The sequence below is a fragment of the Ictidomys tridecemlineatus genome, chromosome 5, assembly GCF_052094955.1.
Source record: "Ictidomys tridecemlineatus isolate mIctTri1 chromosome 5, mIctTri1.hap1, whole genome shotgun sequence".
Classification (NCBI taxonomy): domain Eukaryota; kingdom Metazoa; phylum Chordata; class Mammalia; order Rodentia; family Sciuridae; genus Ictidomys; species Ictidomys tridecemlineatus.
In genome coordinates this window covers 16,694,566-16,710,880 of record NC_135481.1, presented here as the reverse complement: position 1 = coordinate 16,710,880, position 16,315 = coordinate 16,694,566, and the positions used below count along the sequence as shown (strand labels likewise).

The following is a 16,315-nucleotide window of genomic DNA, read 5'->3' as shown; positions in this document are numbered from 1 at the left end:
AGGCCCTCACCTGGCTCCGAGGGACTCTAGGTGTGGCCTGCTCCACCCTGCGGCCTTCTCAACACTGGAGTTGGTTGGGAGCATGTGGGTTTAGTATCCATGTTCCTGGGCCTCCTGGAGAGAGCCTTACCCAGGCCTCCTGCCAGCGCAGGCCCACCCCTCCTGCCCGGCCCAGAGCCGCACTTTTCCTGTTTTTAAAATTATACATGGACACAAGATCTTTATTTTGTTTATTTATTTTTATGTGGTGCTGAGGATCAAACCCAGGGTCTCTCACGTGCGAGGCAAGCGCTCTACCACTGAGCCACAACCCCAGCCCCATGCTTCTGTTTTTTAAAGAAGCACATGGGTTTGGGTGCAGTGGCGCTGTAATCCCAGCAGCTCGGGAGGCTGAGGCAGGAGGATCTTGAGTTCAAAGCCACCTTCAGCAAAAGTGAGGCACTAAGCAACTCAGTGAGACCCTGTCTCTAAATAAAATATGACATAGGGCTGGGGATGTGGCTCAGTAGTTGAGTGCCCCTGAGTTCCATCCCTGGTACCAAAAAAAAAAAAAAAAAAAAAGAAAGAAAAAAAAAAGAGTACATGTACATGGCTCACTGTGGAAATTATGGAAAGCCTAGAAAAGTGCCAAGAGATATAAGGAAGGAACGACCACAATAGGACTCAGCAGAGGTAACGACAGTGAATAGCGCACCGGTTAGCATTTTTTTTTTTTTTCTGTTAAAAATAGTAGTTTTAGGGGCTGGGGATGTGGCTCAAGTGGTAGTGCTCTCGCCTGTCATGCGTGCGGCCCAGGTTCGATCCTCAGTACCACATACAGAGATGTTGTGTCCACCGAGAACTAAAAAAAATAAAAAATAAAAAAAAATAAAAAATAAAAAAAAATAAAAATAGTAGTTTTAGGTGGGGTTCTGTAGTAGTATACTTCCCTAACATGGCATGAGCGTCTGGCTTAGTTTGTTTGGTTGTTATGTACCAGCGATGGAACCCAGGGGTGCTTACCCACTGAGCCACTTCTCCAGCCCTTTTTATTTTTTATTTTGAGTTAGGGCCTCACTGAGTTGCTTAAGGGCTCGCTTAGCTGCTGAGGCTGGCTTTGAACTCCTTTCTCAGCCTCTCGAGCTGCTGGGATTACAGGTGTGTGCCACAGAATCTGGCTTGAGGCCATGGGGTTGATCCTCAGAACTACTAATAAAAAGGAAAAAAAAGAGAGAGAGTTAAGAGAAAGAAAAAAATGCATATATAGATATATTTTTTTCTTTTATTTGAATGCTGCCTTTTCTTCTTAGCACTACATAAATATCATTCATGTCATTAACGTTCTTCTGATACCTTGTGTTTGGTTCTGGCCTATGGAATTACCAGGGCTGACTTAGTGTGGGAGCTGGACCCCTGGGTCCTGGGTGGGAAGAAGAGCTCTGGCTGGGTGGTGGTGCATGACTCCTCCAGGAGGCGGTCTCTGGTCACCCCAGCTTGGTGTGATCAGTGAGTACTTATCCTTCTCTCCAAACTCCCAGGGAAGAACACTTTTGACCTTTAATGCATGCTGCCTAAATGGTGGCATGTTCCCTGCATGTTTTTTTTTCCCTGCTGAATCTGGCCTCTTTTTCTTATTCTCTTTTTTGGTAGAATATTAGCTTTAGAGTTAAGACCTTGCTATTCACTGCTGTGTGGCTTTGGGTAAATTCCTTCACCTCTCTGAGTCTTGGTTTCTCTTCTGTAAAATAAAGGTGATAAGAATTGTCTGCTTGGTTGTTGTGAAAAATAGAAAACATGCCCGGTGCCAAGCACTCTGTGTGCCAGGGACAGGGAGGCGGTTCCTTGGTAGGTGGTGGGAGCCTGCGTGTCGTGGGAGAAGTGGGTGCCTTGCTGTCTCCCCTTTCACCCAGAGGAATGGGCAGCCCCGTGGCCGGTTGACCTGAACTATAGTTGACTCATCTACATGTCAGTGAACTATCTTTGCTCCCTTTTCTTCTGCCCACACTTCAGTGGGGGAAACTGAGGCCACCCTGAAGTTCCGCCCACATCCCCTGACCCTCCCAGATCCCTTGAGGGTGGCTGAGGATGCCTCTTTGGAGATTCAGGAACACACTGGATCCATCAGTTGGTGAGCCAGGGAAATTAGCAGTAACAAGCTCATTTCGATAGCAATGAGCTGAGTCTCCCTCCAGCTGCCAGACATTTACGAGGCTGGCTGGGTGCCGGCGGCCGGAGGCCTCCAATGGCCCTCATCCCTCTGCCTTCCGGCTGGAAATAATTCGTATTTGAAAAATAACAATAATAAAAAAAAAAAAATCTCCATCTCCTCTGGCCTTCTGGTTCCTCTAGGGCCAGGTGGGGAGATGGCGGAAGTCTTGGGGCTGTAAGCTTTGGTCTCTTTCAGGGCAGGCAGGCAACAGAGGTCCCCTCCACACCCTCCACTACTGCCAACCCTCACTGGGTCGGGGTGGTCAAGGTCAGGCCTCGGACCCTGCCTGAACCAGATCACCAAGGACTTGGCCTCGGGTCTGTGGCAGACCCCCCGATGCAGGCCCACCTCTGGTTAGGGAAGGATTGTTTGCATCTTGTTAGGACCCTCCAAGGACTTTTGCTCTGGACCTGTATCCCCCCTGCAAAATGAGGGGGGCTGACGGGGGCGGGGGGGGGTCATCCAGACTTGAGCAGCTCACAGCAGCCACGACAGACCTGACAGATTTGGTGTTGTCCCTGACATCCAGGGACACTCACCTCTCCGTTCCCATCCCAGCCCTCTCCATGCTCTGACCCCTTGCTGCCTTGAGCACGAGGCACTGCTGCCTGTAACCCCCTCTGCTTGCCAGATAGTCCCCTTAGAGAAGCTTGGTGCCTGGAGACCTTGACCCCTAACAGGCAGGGCTGTGTAAGGACCAAGAGCCTCAGGGTAGAGAAGTCCTGTTAATCACCACCTCGTCAGTGGCCTGACGTGCATGTGCATCTCGTGGTCTGGACCAGGACACTCCCCCTCGGGTCTCTGTGGGCAGTGAGACTCTTACACAAAGTCCTCTGTACCCTAAGGTTTGTGGTCTTGAGGCCCCTGGGGTCCCTTAGCCCCCTGGATGGTATGCTTACTGGTTGACTCTCTTTCTAGGGGAGGGATGGCCAGTTGGCTTGTGTCCCCTTATGGCTCTTGGGGTCACCACTGACATCTCTGACCAGTTTGCAGTCAGCACCCCTTCCCGAACCCCCAGGCCTTACTTAAGAAAGCTGATTGGCCGGATGTGGTGGTGCACACACCTGTAATCCCAGTGGCTTGGGAGGCTGAGGCAGGAGGATTGAGAGTTCAAGGCCAGCCTCAGCATTAAAGTGAGGCACTAAGCAACTCAGTGAGACCCTGTCTCTAAATAAAATATAAAATAGGGCTGGGAATGTGGCTCAGTGGTTGAGTGCCCCTGAGTTCAATCCCTAGTACAAAAGAAAGAAAGAAAGAAAGAAAGAAGGAAAGCCCATCAGATACTGCTGCCGCTGCCACTGACCACCACTGGGCTCCCTGGCCCAACCTGGCTCCGCTCCCAGGTTTGTATACTTTTAGCTCTTGCCTGAATCTTCAGCCCTTAAGTCTTTTCTCCAGAGCCCCCTGCCTCCACCTGGAATCCAGCGTCCAGAGCAGCTGCCCTCCTGGGGTCAGTGTGTAGTGGGGGCCCCTACCCTAACTGTGTGACCTTCCCCTCTGTGGGCCTCGTTTCCATGTCTGTGAAGTAACAGGTTCTTTCTAGCCGTGCCCTTCTATGAGTCACTGCTGCCCTGCTGTGGAAGGGGCCCCGGGAAGGTGGACAATGGATGGCTGCTCCCGCAGCCAGAGACCCTACAAGGCCCATTCCCAGCAAGTCCCCTGGGCTTGCAGTGAGAGAGTGGCCGTGGAGAGTTTGTTTCTGATAAGGGTTGGTAGCTCCAAGGGGGGTAGTTTTCTCCCAGGACCCTCCACCAACCCATCCCACAAGGCTGGCTTATGTGTGTTCTTTGGGGGAACAGATGGTTGAGCTTATATGGCCAGCAGGTGGCCTCTTGGCTGGCACAGAGTCAGTTTCTGCATCTGTGAAATGGGTGTATATCCAAAAGGGCTTTGGTGAGTGTGAGTGAGGTGATGTGGGCCAGGCCCCGCAAAGGTGCTGTCTACCTGAGGCTGTCACCCCACGCCCTCATGCACACCTGATTGGAGGAGCCTGGCCCAAAGTACACTCCGGTAGCATTTCTTCTTTCTTTTTTCTTTTTAAGAAAAGAAACAAGAAAAGATTTAACGTAGAACATTCAGAAAACAAGAAGAGCTAAAGGAAAACCAAATTAGCCTTAGTTCTACCTCCCTGAAAGCAACTAGTTTTATTGTTATTTGAGTTATTGGGATGATTACTTTTCTTGTCATCATGTTTCTTAGCAAAAAATAAAGGAAAAAAAAGGGGGAAATTCAGTAAGAAAATGAGATACACCTGTTTATGTAAATAAGCGCGATATGTGCATATGAAGGAGTCTAGTGAGAAGACAGGGCTCTAAAAGCCCATGTGAGGATGTTTCCTTGATTCGACACAGATTCCAGGTGATTTTTAATGGCGTGCATCTCCTAGATGTGCTTATTAACTTAAGCAGTCCCCTGGCACTGGACCTTCAGGGGGTTGTAGTGATTTTTAAAAGCGCCCGTAAACACTGCAGGCTGGCGAGCGTCCCTGCGCACATCCGTGGGCATCGCCGGTTATTTCCTTAGGATAAGTTCCTAGAAGTGGGATTGCTAGGTCAAAGGCCACACACATTGAAGGTCAAAGTGGCCTCCGGAAAGGCTACATCCGTTTTTCCTCCCAGAGGCCGTGGAGAAGGCCCGGATCCTGTAACTCGCAACCCTTTGCTATTTCCAAACCATGAGCCCAGAAAGTTGGAAAAAAAATAAAAAAATAAAAATACAAACCACTGCTCTGGGAGCAACTTCCTGCCAGAGGAAGGGAGGCATCGGGTAAATAGTCCACTCCCAGGTTTTGAGGGAAGGCGCTGCAGCCGGCCTGGCCTGGCCCTTGGGGACAGACCTAGGAGCCCAGATCAGGCCTCTGACCTCAGGCTGCGTCACCTGCCTGCCTTCGGGGGAGATGGGAGAGTCAGGTCTCCTGGCACCCACTTTGCCCACCTCCATCCCTGGCATCTGGTGGGTACCACATGCACCCGATGTGCTGGGGACGTTTGTGACCACCCACAGGAGCTGGGGTGAGCTCCTGGAGTGGCGGTGGGGTCCTGTCGTGGCTCGCTAGACCTCCAGACCTAGAGCCCAGTCACTGCCCACACGTTTGGCCAAGTGAGCCAAGGCAGCCTGGGACACAGGAATCCCAGTGCAGGGAGGGGGTCTCGGTAGGAATGGGAGGAGCCACCCTGCTGTCCACACAGATCCGCATCCCCACCCCTCTCACAGGCACCAGGAGCCTGGGCTGGTGCCCGCCCAGCTCTGTGGGGTCGGCCTCTTGCCTCACCAGCCTTGGCTTTCTTAAGGGACTAGACTTTGTTCCTGGGGGCCCTCTTTTGGTTCTTGGGCCAAGAATCTGGGTGCCTGTGCTCAGGATGAGCGTGGGAAGGAGTCGTATGACAAGACTCCAGCCACACACCTCTGCCAGGGGCAAGGGATGCTGCTGCCTGGCCCCGGTCCCTGCCACTGCCCCTTGCCCGCTCCAGCGGCCTCCAAGGTGGGTGACCCCCTCCCAGGGATTATGAAAATCAGGTGATCCAGCTTCTCTGTTTTGAATAAGGTTGTGGGTTGTTTATTCCAGAGACGAGAGGCCCCAGCCAAACATCCTGCTTTTAAAATCTGCAGCTCGGGACCTGCAGCCCCTCCTCCCACCCCAGGCCCTCTCGCAGCCCCCCCAGGATGGCATGCCTTCTCGCCTCAGTTCCAGATGCCCCCAACACTGAGGGTTCTCCACTCACCCTCCTCCCTCCCTGGGCCCTCAGGAGAAGGGCTCGCAGTGGCTCCCTGCCCTGCTGCCCTCCCCGTCTGTCCCCAGACAGCCCCTTCTTGAAGCCCAGACGAGAAGGGCTGCCATCAAGGAGGGCATTTGACTCTGGTCACTTTCCCAACTTAGGCTTTATTTGTGTCTTCAAGACCTGAGTGCTGAATCCATGTCACAGGCCAGGACACTGAGCCTGAGTGGCAGGGTACCACTGGCTCAGGGTCCGAGGCACAGCAGCAGCCCAGCACAGAACCACTGGGAAAGCTGGTTCCTGCCCAGCCTCTGCCTCCAGTTTGCTCTGTGACCTTGGACAAGTCCCATCCCCTCTCTGAGCCTCCCCTTGCTCATCCAGAGAGCGAGCGAGTGAGTGGCTGTTGCTCTCTGAGCTGTTTCCCTCTCTTTTTCTCAAACTCTAGGTGAGGATCTTTGGGCATCGGGTGGGGAGGCCCCTTGAAGTCCCTCTACAGCCCTATGGCACCCCTACCCCTTCCTTGCACCCCACTTCCTGCATCTAGTTTGGAGCCAGAGACCCAGGCCTGCTCTGGGCAGAAGGTGCAGCTACCCAGCGGGATGTGTGCGGATCCTGCCTCCCTGGTAGAAGTGGCAGGGACGGGGACACAGAGCAGGCTGGTACTTGTTTGGCCAGCCTGCCTGAGCCTTCCAGGGCCTCCCCAAGCCCTCTTGCACAGGTGAGGGAGGGGCTCATGACAAAGGCTGCACTTGCCAGGAGAGAGGGACACAGCAGCTATGCCACTTCAGCGACTCCTGTCCTATGATGTGTTTGTAGCTGGAATTTTTCCAGCTGCAAACCTGAGGCCTTCAAAAAGCTTGTGGGACTACGTGTGGGATGGGACGTGAGTGGTTTCTGGAAGCTGGTCTCCCTCCCTGGCGAGCCAGCTCTTTGTTCCACATCCTCAAGACCCTGGCTTCAGCCTATTGTTCCCCCTGCTGACACAGAGCTCCAGTTCCTCTCTGGATTTGCACTGGGTGGGGGGGTTCCTGGTGTTGACAGTGGGGGCTGGGGTAGGGCTCTGCACACACCTGCTTGTTCACAGTCATTTGCTCACTCAGGGAAGATGCATTTCGGGACACTCCTGGCATGTGGAAGGCTGAGACAGTGACTGCCTAGGTTTTTGTATCTTGAGTTTTTTTGTCAAACTGAGGCTAGACCAACTCCAGCTATGGCTCTTGTTCATTGTGATAATTAAATTGCTCAGCGACCAGCCAGGGGCCAGGTCCGATTTGACAGGAGCTGATGGAGGACTCCAGGGTTGACAGGAGCAGTCAGAGGAACCCACTGGCAAATCCTGCAGGCAGTGTGGATCCGCAGGATGTTCCACTCAGAGTGTGAAGAACTGAATTCCCCAGGGAAGGAGGGTACTATCCAGGGTTGCAGAGACACTGGCTTGGAAGGGTTAATGTTATTTTGAAGTCTAAATAAGGGAAGGGAATGTTGAAGCTACTTTCCGGGACATTGTGCTTTGGGTCATTTAGCATGTCAATTATTGGTATAACAATACAAAATTCCTTCTGGCCTGATTTTCATTTTATAAAGAATAATCCAATTAATCTAACTGATCCAATTGATCTTCCTAGAGAGGATCTAACTAAAAGGACAGAAAGTCTTTTTTTTTTTTTGACTATTTTTTCAGTTGTTGATGGACCTTTATTTTATTTGTTTATATGCGGTGCTGAGTATCGAACCCAGTGCCTCACACATGCTAGGCAAGTGCTCTACCACTGAGCCACAACCCCAGCCCAGGATGGAAATTCTTATCTTCATTTGGTCAGAGGTTGCATAGTGTGCCAGGGTCGCAGGGCCAGACCAGTGAGGAGGGGATGGTCATGGCCTCTGGCTGCCCAGGGCACCCGCTCTTCACTGAGCCTGCCTACCTGCCCACATTAATAGGCACAAAGGAGCCCAGCCTGTCTGTCCCGTCTGGCCTTCACGGGCCTCGGCCTTCTTCTCTTCTGAGTATTTGGAGCTTGGGGGCTTCGTGGTCAGGGAGCCAGGAGGTGCTGTTTGCAGAGCCCACCTGGCCCATCTTTCTACCGGTATTGCTGCTTCTCACCTGAAGATTTTTCCCAGGTAGTTTTTAATTCCAGATTAGTTTTCCTGGCGGACTCTGTGGTTTCCTCTTTGGTCATTTCATTAAACACTGAAAATATGAGAAGTATAAATTGATCAAAGTTAAGCAGAGTGTCCCAACTTAGAATGCCCAAGCACAGGTGGCTTTTGGGTCATCGGACATCAGGAGCTGCCCTGATGTGTCACTTAGGCTCTGGGCACCATTTCTTTGGAGACTGGTTGCAGCCTGTGTCCTGTGTAGGTGCCAGCAACCCCCACCCTCCACACCCTGCAGAGATGGCCCAAGTCTTCCCCAAGAGCCCTCAGGCGCCCCTCCTCCTGCCCTGGCACAAGGCACACGGCCACCCCCACATCCTGACCTGCCCTGTTTGCAGCCAGACCCTTCCCCCTCATCATGAGCCTCCCTGAGCTCCATAAATCACCCTAAGAGCACATTCCTTGGGGGATTTGTAAAATAATCAAAATATTTGGAGAAAAGACCTTAAGATTACTTATGGCTATTAGTGGGATCCATATATTTTGGCACCAAGCGTGGCTTAATTGAAAAAATATGTGTGCTTGGTGATTTCTTTCTTTTCCATTTTTTTTTTTTTTCTTTTCTAAGGAGTAGGCCCAGGGAGAAGAGTGGTTAGGGGAAAAAAAACAAGGAGGAATTGAATATCAAAAGAGTTTGTGTGGAGGAGCTGTTTACAGAATGGTGGAAAATATAATGCTAAATGGAAAGTAAGCCCTGCCTATATGGCCCGGGATTATTAATAGGGCCGAGTTACCACGCACATAATGAACCTTTTAAGAGACCTGGGACAACTTTCCCCTTTGCAAAACAAGTTTCCCTCGAATAGCACCATTCACGCTGCCCAGGGCATTGGGTTACAACAATAAATAAAAATGAACAGTGCCCTGAGAAATTCAAGGAATGCACGAACGTTTCAGTGATTTAGTATGAGAAAACACTATTTCAACATTTAATTGAATTGCAGACTTTCATCTTTTCAAACGTTAGCGTTTGAATGGCCACCTGACTCTCCCTCTCCCCTCTTCATTAGATGGCAGGGTGCTTTCGGAGGAGGGGGTCACTCTCCTGCGCTCTGGGTTCTTCCCCTTCCCTGCTGCTCTGCCCCTTAACTTGCTTTTGCCTGGGATTATCAGGAAAAGGAGACTCCACGGGAGTTTCCTTGTAAAGCTGCAGAGACAGGCTTGGGCAATGTGTGCTTTCCAAATTGCTTTCTTTGCCAGGACTTGGCATGAGCTGTGGGATCCTGGCTCAGTAACTGCCCCTCTCTGAGACTCAGTTTCTTTCCTTTTTTTGATACCAGGAATTGAACCTGGGGCGCTTAACCACTGAGCCCCAGCCCCAGCCCTTTTTTGTATTTGATTAGAGACAGGGTCTCTCTGAGTTGCTTAGGGCCTGGCTACGTTGCTGAGGCTGGCTTTGAACTTGCAATCCTCTTGCCTCCTGAGCCGCTGGAATCACAGGTGTGCACCACCGTGCCCGGCAAGACTTACTTTCGAACTCTGTCACTGTACACATGATTGGTGCCCCGGCTGATTCTCTGGGCTCCCCAGCTGCCTCCTGGTTAAAAATGACTAGAGGAGAAGTTCTGAAAGGCCCTTGCAGGTCTAGGGAATGAGGAGGCGGGTATCTAGTGCTCCCTGGGTTCCTGTGGGAGCCGTCAGGTGCTCAGTGCTTGGTGGGAGGTGGCTGGTTGAATCCTCTTGGGTTCAGGGACCTTAGGAGGTGCCTAAGGAGACTGGCCCCACGTGCTACCTCTTTCTTGAGCTGAAATTTAGTCTCCATGTGTAGACAGTTGTCTAAAGTTGCTGGGACAGTGGCACTGGTGAGGGCCTGCTGACAGATCAGGTTTGGCTCAAAGGGACAAGGGAAAGTGTGTGCTGGCGGCGTGGTGTCCAGCCTTGGCCAGCTTCTGTCCTTCGAGGTTAATGTGTACACCTGGGGAGCACATGCACCCACACACGTGTGTCCTTTCCTCAAAGGTTAATCAGTGGCCCTTTATTGATTACCTTTCCAGTCCAGGGCACCCTGTGAGCTGCTGTGGGGAACACAGAAGGACCACTCGTGACCCAAACCTGGAGGGGCTTGAGTCTCTCTGTCTGTCTGTCTGTCTCTCTTTAATATTTTTAAGTTATAGATGAACACAAAACCTTTATTTATTTATTTTTTGGGGGAGGAGGTGGATCCAACCCAGTGCCTCACACATGCTGGGCAAGCACTCAGCCACTGAGCCAGAACTCTAGCCCCTTGAGTCTCTTTTCAGTGATAGCAAAACTGTGACCTTGGGAAAGTCACTTCTCAGTAAGAGATGTCATATCTAGAAGCTTAGAGTAAAAAAATAAAAACAAACAAAACAGAACCCTTGGTACTTATGGATATCTTCACAAAAATATTTTCTTATTTATTTATTTTTTTTGGTACCAGGGATTGAACCCAGGGTTACTTAACCATTGAGCTATATCCCCAGCCCTTTTTGTATTTTATTCAGAGACAGGGTCTTGCTAAGTTGCTTGGGGCCTCACTGAGTTACTGAGGCTGGCTTTGAACTTGGGATCCTCCTGCCTCAGCCTCCTGAGTCACTGGCACTATAGGCCTGTACCACCATGCCTGGCTTCATGGAATCTTTCATGTTTTATCTCCAGTTAGACCTGGGGTACCTTGAGGACAAGCAGTCTTCAGTATGCTCAGAAGATTGGCAGAGTCCATGTGGCCAGTGGATACTCAGATTAACTCATTCTGACTAATTTTGCTCTGCTTATGGGCAGCTCCCATGAGCCTGGCCTGTGCCTCTTGCAGGGGCACAAAGCAGATAAGTCAAAATCCTGTTTTCACCGCCCTCCCCATTTCTCGAGGAAAATTTGGCGTTGGCTATGATGTGATTTGTTTGGTGCCAAGGGAGTTTTTCTTAACTTGGGTGTTCCCAGGAGAAGATCCCCAAAAAGGGAAAGGCAGGGGGAGAATGGGGAAGGGACCAGAGGGAGGTGCATCTGGAGGCCTGTTCCCTCTGTGGCCAGTTGTAGCTGAACCCTGCAGGACTCACCTTGTTATCCTACCTAAGGGCAAGACAGCGGGGGGTCGGCGGGGGGTCTTGGTCTACTACTCCTAGGTAGCCATTCCTTTTTAGGAGGGTACTGGGGGTGGAACTCAGGGGCACTTGACCACTGAGCCACATCCCCAGCCCTATTTTGTATTTTATTTAGACAACTCACTGAGTTGCTTTGTGCCTTTCTTTTGCTGAGGCTGGCTTTGAACTCTCGATCCTCCTGTCTCAGCCTCCCGAGCCACTGGGATTACAGGCGTGCACCATTGCACCCCGCCTGGGTAGCCATTCTTGATCCTGTCCAGCACTCTAGCAGAGCCAGCCCCAAGGGCCAGGACAAGGCCTCAGACAAGAAACAGGGTCAGCCTCTGTACTGATTGACAAGGGCTGAGCAGGCATTGACGGGGTCTTGGTTCAGTTCATCAACTTAGTGTTGACTGAGCTTCTGTGTGCCAGGGCCGCGTGGCTCAGAGACCCCACCACTGGTGTCCTAGGGCAGCAATATATTCTAAGCAGAGAGGACATTGGCATGCTCTGCTCTTGGGAGAACAAGTAAGGAGCCAGGTCTGTATGGGAGGAGCTCTGGGGAAAAGCACTTTACAAAATGTCCCATCCGGTGGGTAATCGAGGGTGGTGGTGGCGACTAGCTTAGAAGGTCAGATCTTATTCACTTCTCTTCTTACTCCAGAATCAGAAAATGAGAACCAGTGCCAGTCCCACCCACCTGTCCGTAGCCTTGGCTCTGGAGACGCTGCTCAATGTACTCGCCAGCTAATTTTGAGCCTTGGAGTGACAGCCCAGTACCACGCCTGGTGCCTGGTGACTGTACATAGAAACACTCACGAAACACGGGTTCCCTCGCCCTACCCACAGGCTGGAAGTACATACCCTCCTGGGACCCTCCCCACAGGAGCCAAGCTGGTGGGACAGTGGTGGGACAAGGTGTGTGTAGCTGCCGCTTCCACAGTAGGACACCAAGGCCCCTAGCTAGGTCTCCTGAGCTGCTGTTCACACTGCTTTCCTGATGGGACAGCCACGTGTCAAGGTCAAAGCAAATCACAAAGCCTGCTTGACAGGGAGGAGGCCCTCCAGGAGGAGGTCACCTGGCCACTCTGGCTGTGGCCTTCACCCCTCTCTAGCAGGTCACTGTGGCAGGTGCTCAGACTCACTGGAACTTGGCTCCTGCTTGGGGCTCTGCATCCCCAGCACCTGCTCAGAGCCGGGTACTGAGCAGCATGGCGGAGCCAGAAGGTGTCTGGCAGTTGGCCAGTCCAGATCTTTGTTTTGCTGAGAAGAGGAAATGGCCCCAGAGACTCTAGTGACTTTCCAGGTTGCACAGTGACTTTGTGACACCCGGAGCAGGGGTAGACCTGGATGGTGAGTTTGCCTCTCCTCCCACTCCTTCCATAAGGATCTGCAGCGTAGAATGCATTTCCAAAGCCAGGGCTGGCCCTGGCTCCCCGTGTGACATGGTGAGAGTTCTTCCGCTGGGATAGATGGCCCTGCATACTGCCCTGGTTATTTTCTCAGTCCGCTCGGAGGGTCATGGAAGCAGATCCCTAATTAGAAACACATACAGACGTCTGTCATCAGGACCTGAACAGATTGCCGATGCATCTGGCGGGAGTTGACCAGGTGCGGGTAGAAAGCCTTCACTGGGGAGAGGACATTTAGCCTGGGCAGAGGACAGCAAGGGCATGCAGGGAGCAGGCACAGAGGTCACAGCAGCATTTGCCAAAGACGTACCATGTGCTGCGTGCCTTAAGCATGTGCTCCTCTCACCGCGTGCTTGCACAGACAGCCCGGGAGGTTGCTGCATTATTGCCCTTGAGCAAGTGAGCTCGGTGGTCCCCCACTCACCCAGGGCAGGCGGCTTCTTTAGGGTCGCAGGGGTCAGGGGTTAAAGCCTATCTTCCTTTCCCTTTTCCACAGCCTCCTGTGCGTCTCCCACAATGGCTCTGACGCCTGATGAGGCTGAGGGTGTGCCCAGGGAGGAGTGGGGATGGTCTACAGCCTATCCCTCTGTCACCCAGCAGCCAGGAGCTTCTGCGGGCCTCTGAGCCAGGCCATCCCCCCCCTCCTCCTGCCCAGACCTCTTAGGCAGCCGTGAACACATATGAAGGCCAAGCAGTGTCCCATGACATCGACCTCCAGAGGCCATTCCGGGTTGGGGGTGTGGCTCCGTGGTAGAGCACCTGCCTGGTTTGCATGAGGCCCTGGGTTCCATCTGCAGCACCACAAAAGGAGAAGCCAAGGCTCTGGGAAGAGGAGTGGCTGGACCAATAAAACCATATCAGGGACTGAGCCAGGACGCTTGGAGTGATGATTGAGGCTCCTCTGGCCCTTCACCATGGTAGATGGTTAGTGGGATCTACCCTGCACGGCTAGACCTCCCCACCCCACAGATCCTCATTGAACTTGAAGAAGAAACCTTAAATTTTTTTTCTTCACTCCCTACAGATCTTCATTAGTCTTTGGAGATCTGTGGGAACAGGGTCTTGTTGGGGGAAGGATTCAGGACACCTCTCCCTGGGGCCCAGCTGGGCCACGCAGGCGCACATCCTCGCCCAGCTTCCTGTGCTGCCTGCCCTCAAAGGCTGAGGCCACCAAGGGCAGGGTGAGGGGTTCTTGGAGCTCAAGAAGTCCTGGCTCAGTTGACATGAGTGACACGTGGATGGTGGTCATCCTCCTGGGTAGAGGTTCTGCCCAGGGGAGGGGTTAATAACACACATGCTCAGCGCTCCAGGGATGGGCTCTGTTATTACATCCCCAGACACAAGGGGCATCTCTCACCTTCCCCCCCCCCCAGTCTGCCTGACTGTGGCATTTCCCAGACTCCCTCAGCCTCTGTGGCTTTTACTAATGGGGTGACCTATGTTCGCCTTAAATCAAAGGCAAGGGTCAAGCTCAAACTCTCACTTGCAAAAAGGTCAGAGGTTTGCCAGGCTCCAGGTGACATCACCTGGGGACCAGGTAGGCTTGTGCCAGGCTGCTGAAAGACTGGACTGCAGGTGGCCATGTCCAGGCCTATGCTGGCTTCTTCCAGGCAGCCTTGCTGACCACATCCCACCTGCACATGGACACAGTGTACACACCCCTGGCAGGAAGAACCACAGTGGTCCTTGATAGGAGCTCAATAAATGCACGTGCTTATTTTATTTCCCATTCCTTAGTATTAATGCTACCAGGTGTGTAGGGGTCATTTGGCTCTTCCTTCCTTCCTTCCTTCCTTCCTTCCTTCCTTCCTTCCTTCCTTCCTTCCTGGGGATTGAACCCCAGGGTACTCAACCACTGAGCCACATCTCCAGCACTTTTTATATTTTATTTAGACACAGGCTCTCCCTAAGTTGCTCAGGGCCTCACTAAGTTGCTGAGGCTGGCTTTGAATCATGATCCTCTTGCCTCAGCCTCTCCAAGCTGCTAGGATTACAGGCGTGCACCACCCCGCCCAGCTGGCTCATTTTCATACCATGTCGTGATTTCTCTAAGTGCCTCTGCAGGGTGTTGCAGGGTTGTGCAGAATGAGTACTCGCTCACTAGCTCTTCATCACTGTTGGGCATTTTACGAGAATGACTCTCACAATACTTTTAACCATCTGAGAGTGAGGTTTGATCAGTCATAATTCCCACTTTATGGATGGGTTCCCTGAGGCTCAGAGAAAAGCACACGTAACTCCAGGTAGTATTGAAGATGACCATGCAAAGGACAGGATGAGGCTTTGGCTCCTGGAAGAAGTAGCAAAGGAGCTGGAGCGAGGGGAGGCTCTGTGGGCTGAGTGTGCAGTGTGTTTCACCTCGCCAAGGAGATGAGACTGCAGTTGGGGCTGGCATAGGCTACCTTGTTCTTATCTGCAGTCCTCTTCTGCCGCTTATTTGCTGTGTGGTCTTGGACAAGTGCCTTTCCCTTGCTGGGCCTGTAGATTACTGCATAGTTATTGTCCATCTTCATTTCTTTTCTCCTCCTTCCCCTGCAAGCAGATCCATTGTATGTAGAAAGGAGCTGTTTATTGGTTCCAATGCTGTCCTTACCCTTCAAAGGCTTTTTATGTGTGTCGAGGGTGGATCATGGCCTGGCTCAGAGGGTCACTGCCATGTTGACGAATCACTGCAGGACTCTGATCCAGCAGAAATCCTGCCTGCTCACAGGAAGTTGCCAGACAGGCCCTCATGGACTCACAGACCCCAGGAGTGTGAACATCGGGCCACACTCCCACTCCAGGGCCAGGACCAAGTCACTCCCCATGGCTGGGCCTCTTTCAGGCACTGCTACAAACCATGAAGGATGGGTTAGCTTCGCTTTATCTAATTTATTTGGAGATGGAACTTTAGGATGCTTTACCACTGAGCCACATCTCCATCCCTTTTTATCTTTTGAGACAGGGTCTCACTAAGTTGCCTAGGCTGGCCTTGAACTTATGATCCTGCCTCAGCCTCCTAAGTGGCTGGGATACAGGTGTGCACCTCACACCCGGCTGCTCTTATCTAGTTTAGATGCTGAGGTTTATAATCCGAGTCTTTTTGAGAGAGAATGGGAGAGGGATGTGTGTTTCCCTGCCACCCATGCGAACAAACCTTGAGAACTAAGCAGGACTGAGGGGGTGGCTCAGGGCTAGAGCACTTGCTTAGCATGTTCAAGGCCCTGGGTTCCCTCCCCAGCACTCAAAATAAAGGAGCACGTGGATGATCTCTTCTGTGCTTGTTGCTCTCCTGGTAAAGACACACCAAGTGTGGACGGGCCTCGGGAGGTACCCCAGGGGCTGCTGCGGGCCCAGGGTTTCTGCTCTCAGTGGGGGGACTGGTTGCTGGGTAGAGGACACCGGGCAGGGTTGGCACAGGCCCACACCACCCCCTGCAGACATCCCAGGTTACCTCCCTACAGGAGTGGCCCTGCCTGGCTCCAGGGCAAGAAGCTCCCGGCCTGTCCCTGGGCCCTGCAGTGCTTACCTAGGTCTTACATGGTGCTTTCCCCGTCACCTGCCCCTCTCTGCCAGCGCCCCGAGGTGTAGGCAGCGGCTGCTGATATTGCCCCATTGTCGAGATGAAGAGCAGGAACATCCTAGGAACAGGGGTATTCTCCCCTCCTCTGCAAGGGGCACCCACAGTGGGCTTGGACAGAAAGGCCTCCTGCAGGAAGGAAAAGCTTCCCAGGGTTCCGTGCTTCAAGCCATTTAGGTGGTGGCGGTGGGGAGCCTAATTAGAGGTGACAATGGTGACTTTGTATGTGTGTTCACTTTTTCCTC

The 16,315-nt window shown here is 52.4% G+C and overlaps 1 protein-coding gene and 1 long non-coding RNA gene across 5 annotated transcripts in view; one reads left to right on the top strand and one right to left on the bottom strand.

The window, feature by feature from the left end:
- Smad6 (SMAD family member 6) overlaps window positions 1-16,315 on the top strand; it is a 74,980-nt gene that overhangs the window by 34,860 nt on the left and 23,805 nt on the right. The gene's annotated exons all lie outside the window — the stretch shown is intronic.
- On the bottom strand, window positions 14,379-16,243 carry LOC144377713 (uncharacterized). Its single transcript, XR_013438732.1, has 2 exons — window positions 16,020-16,243; window positions 14,379-15,043 (listed from the first exon to the last, which is right to left on the bottom strand). It is a non-coding gene; the product is annotated as an uncharacterized LOC144377713 (long non-coding RNA).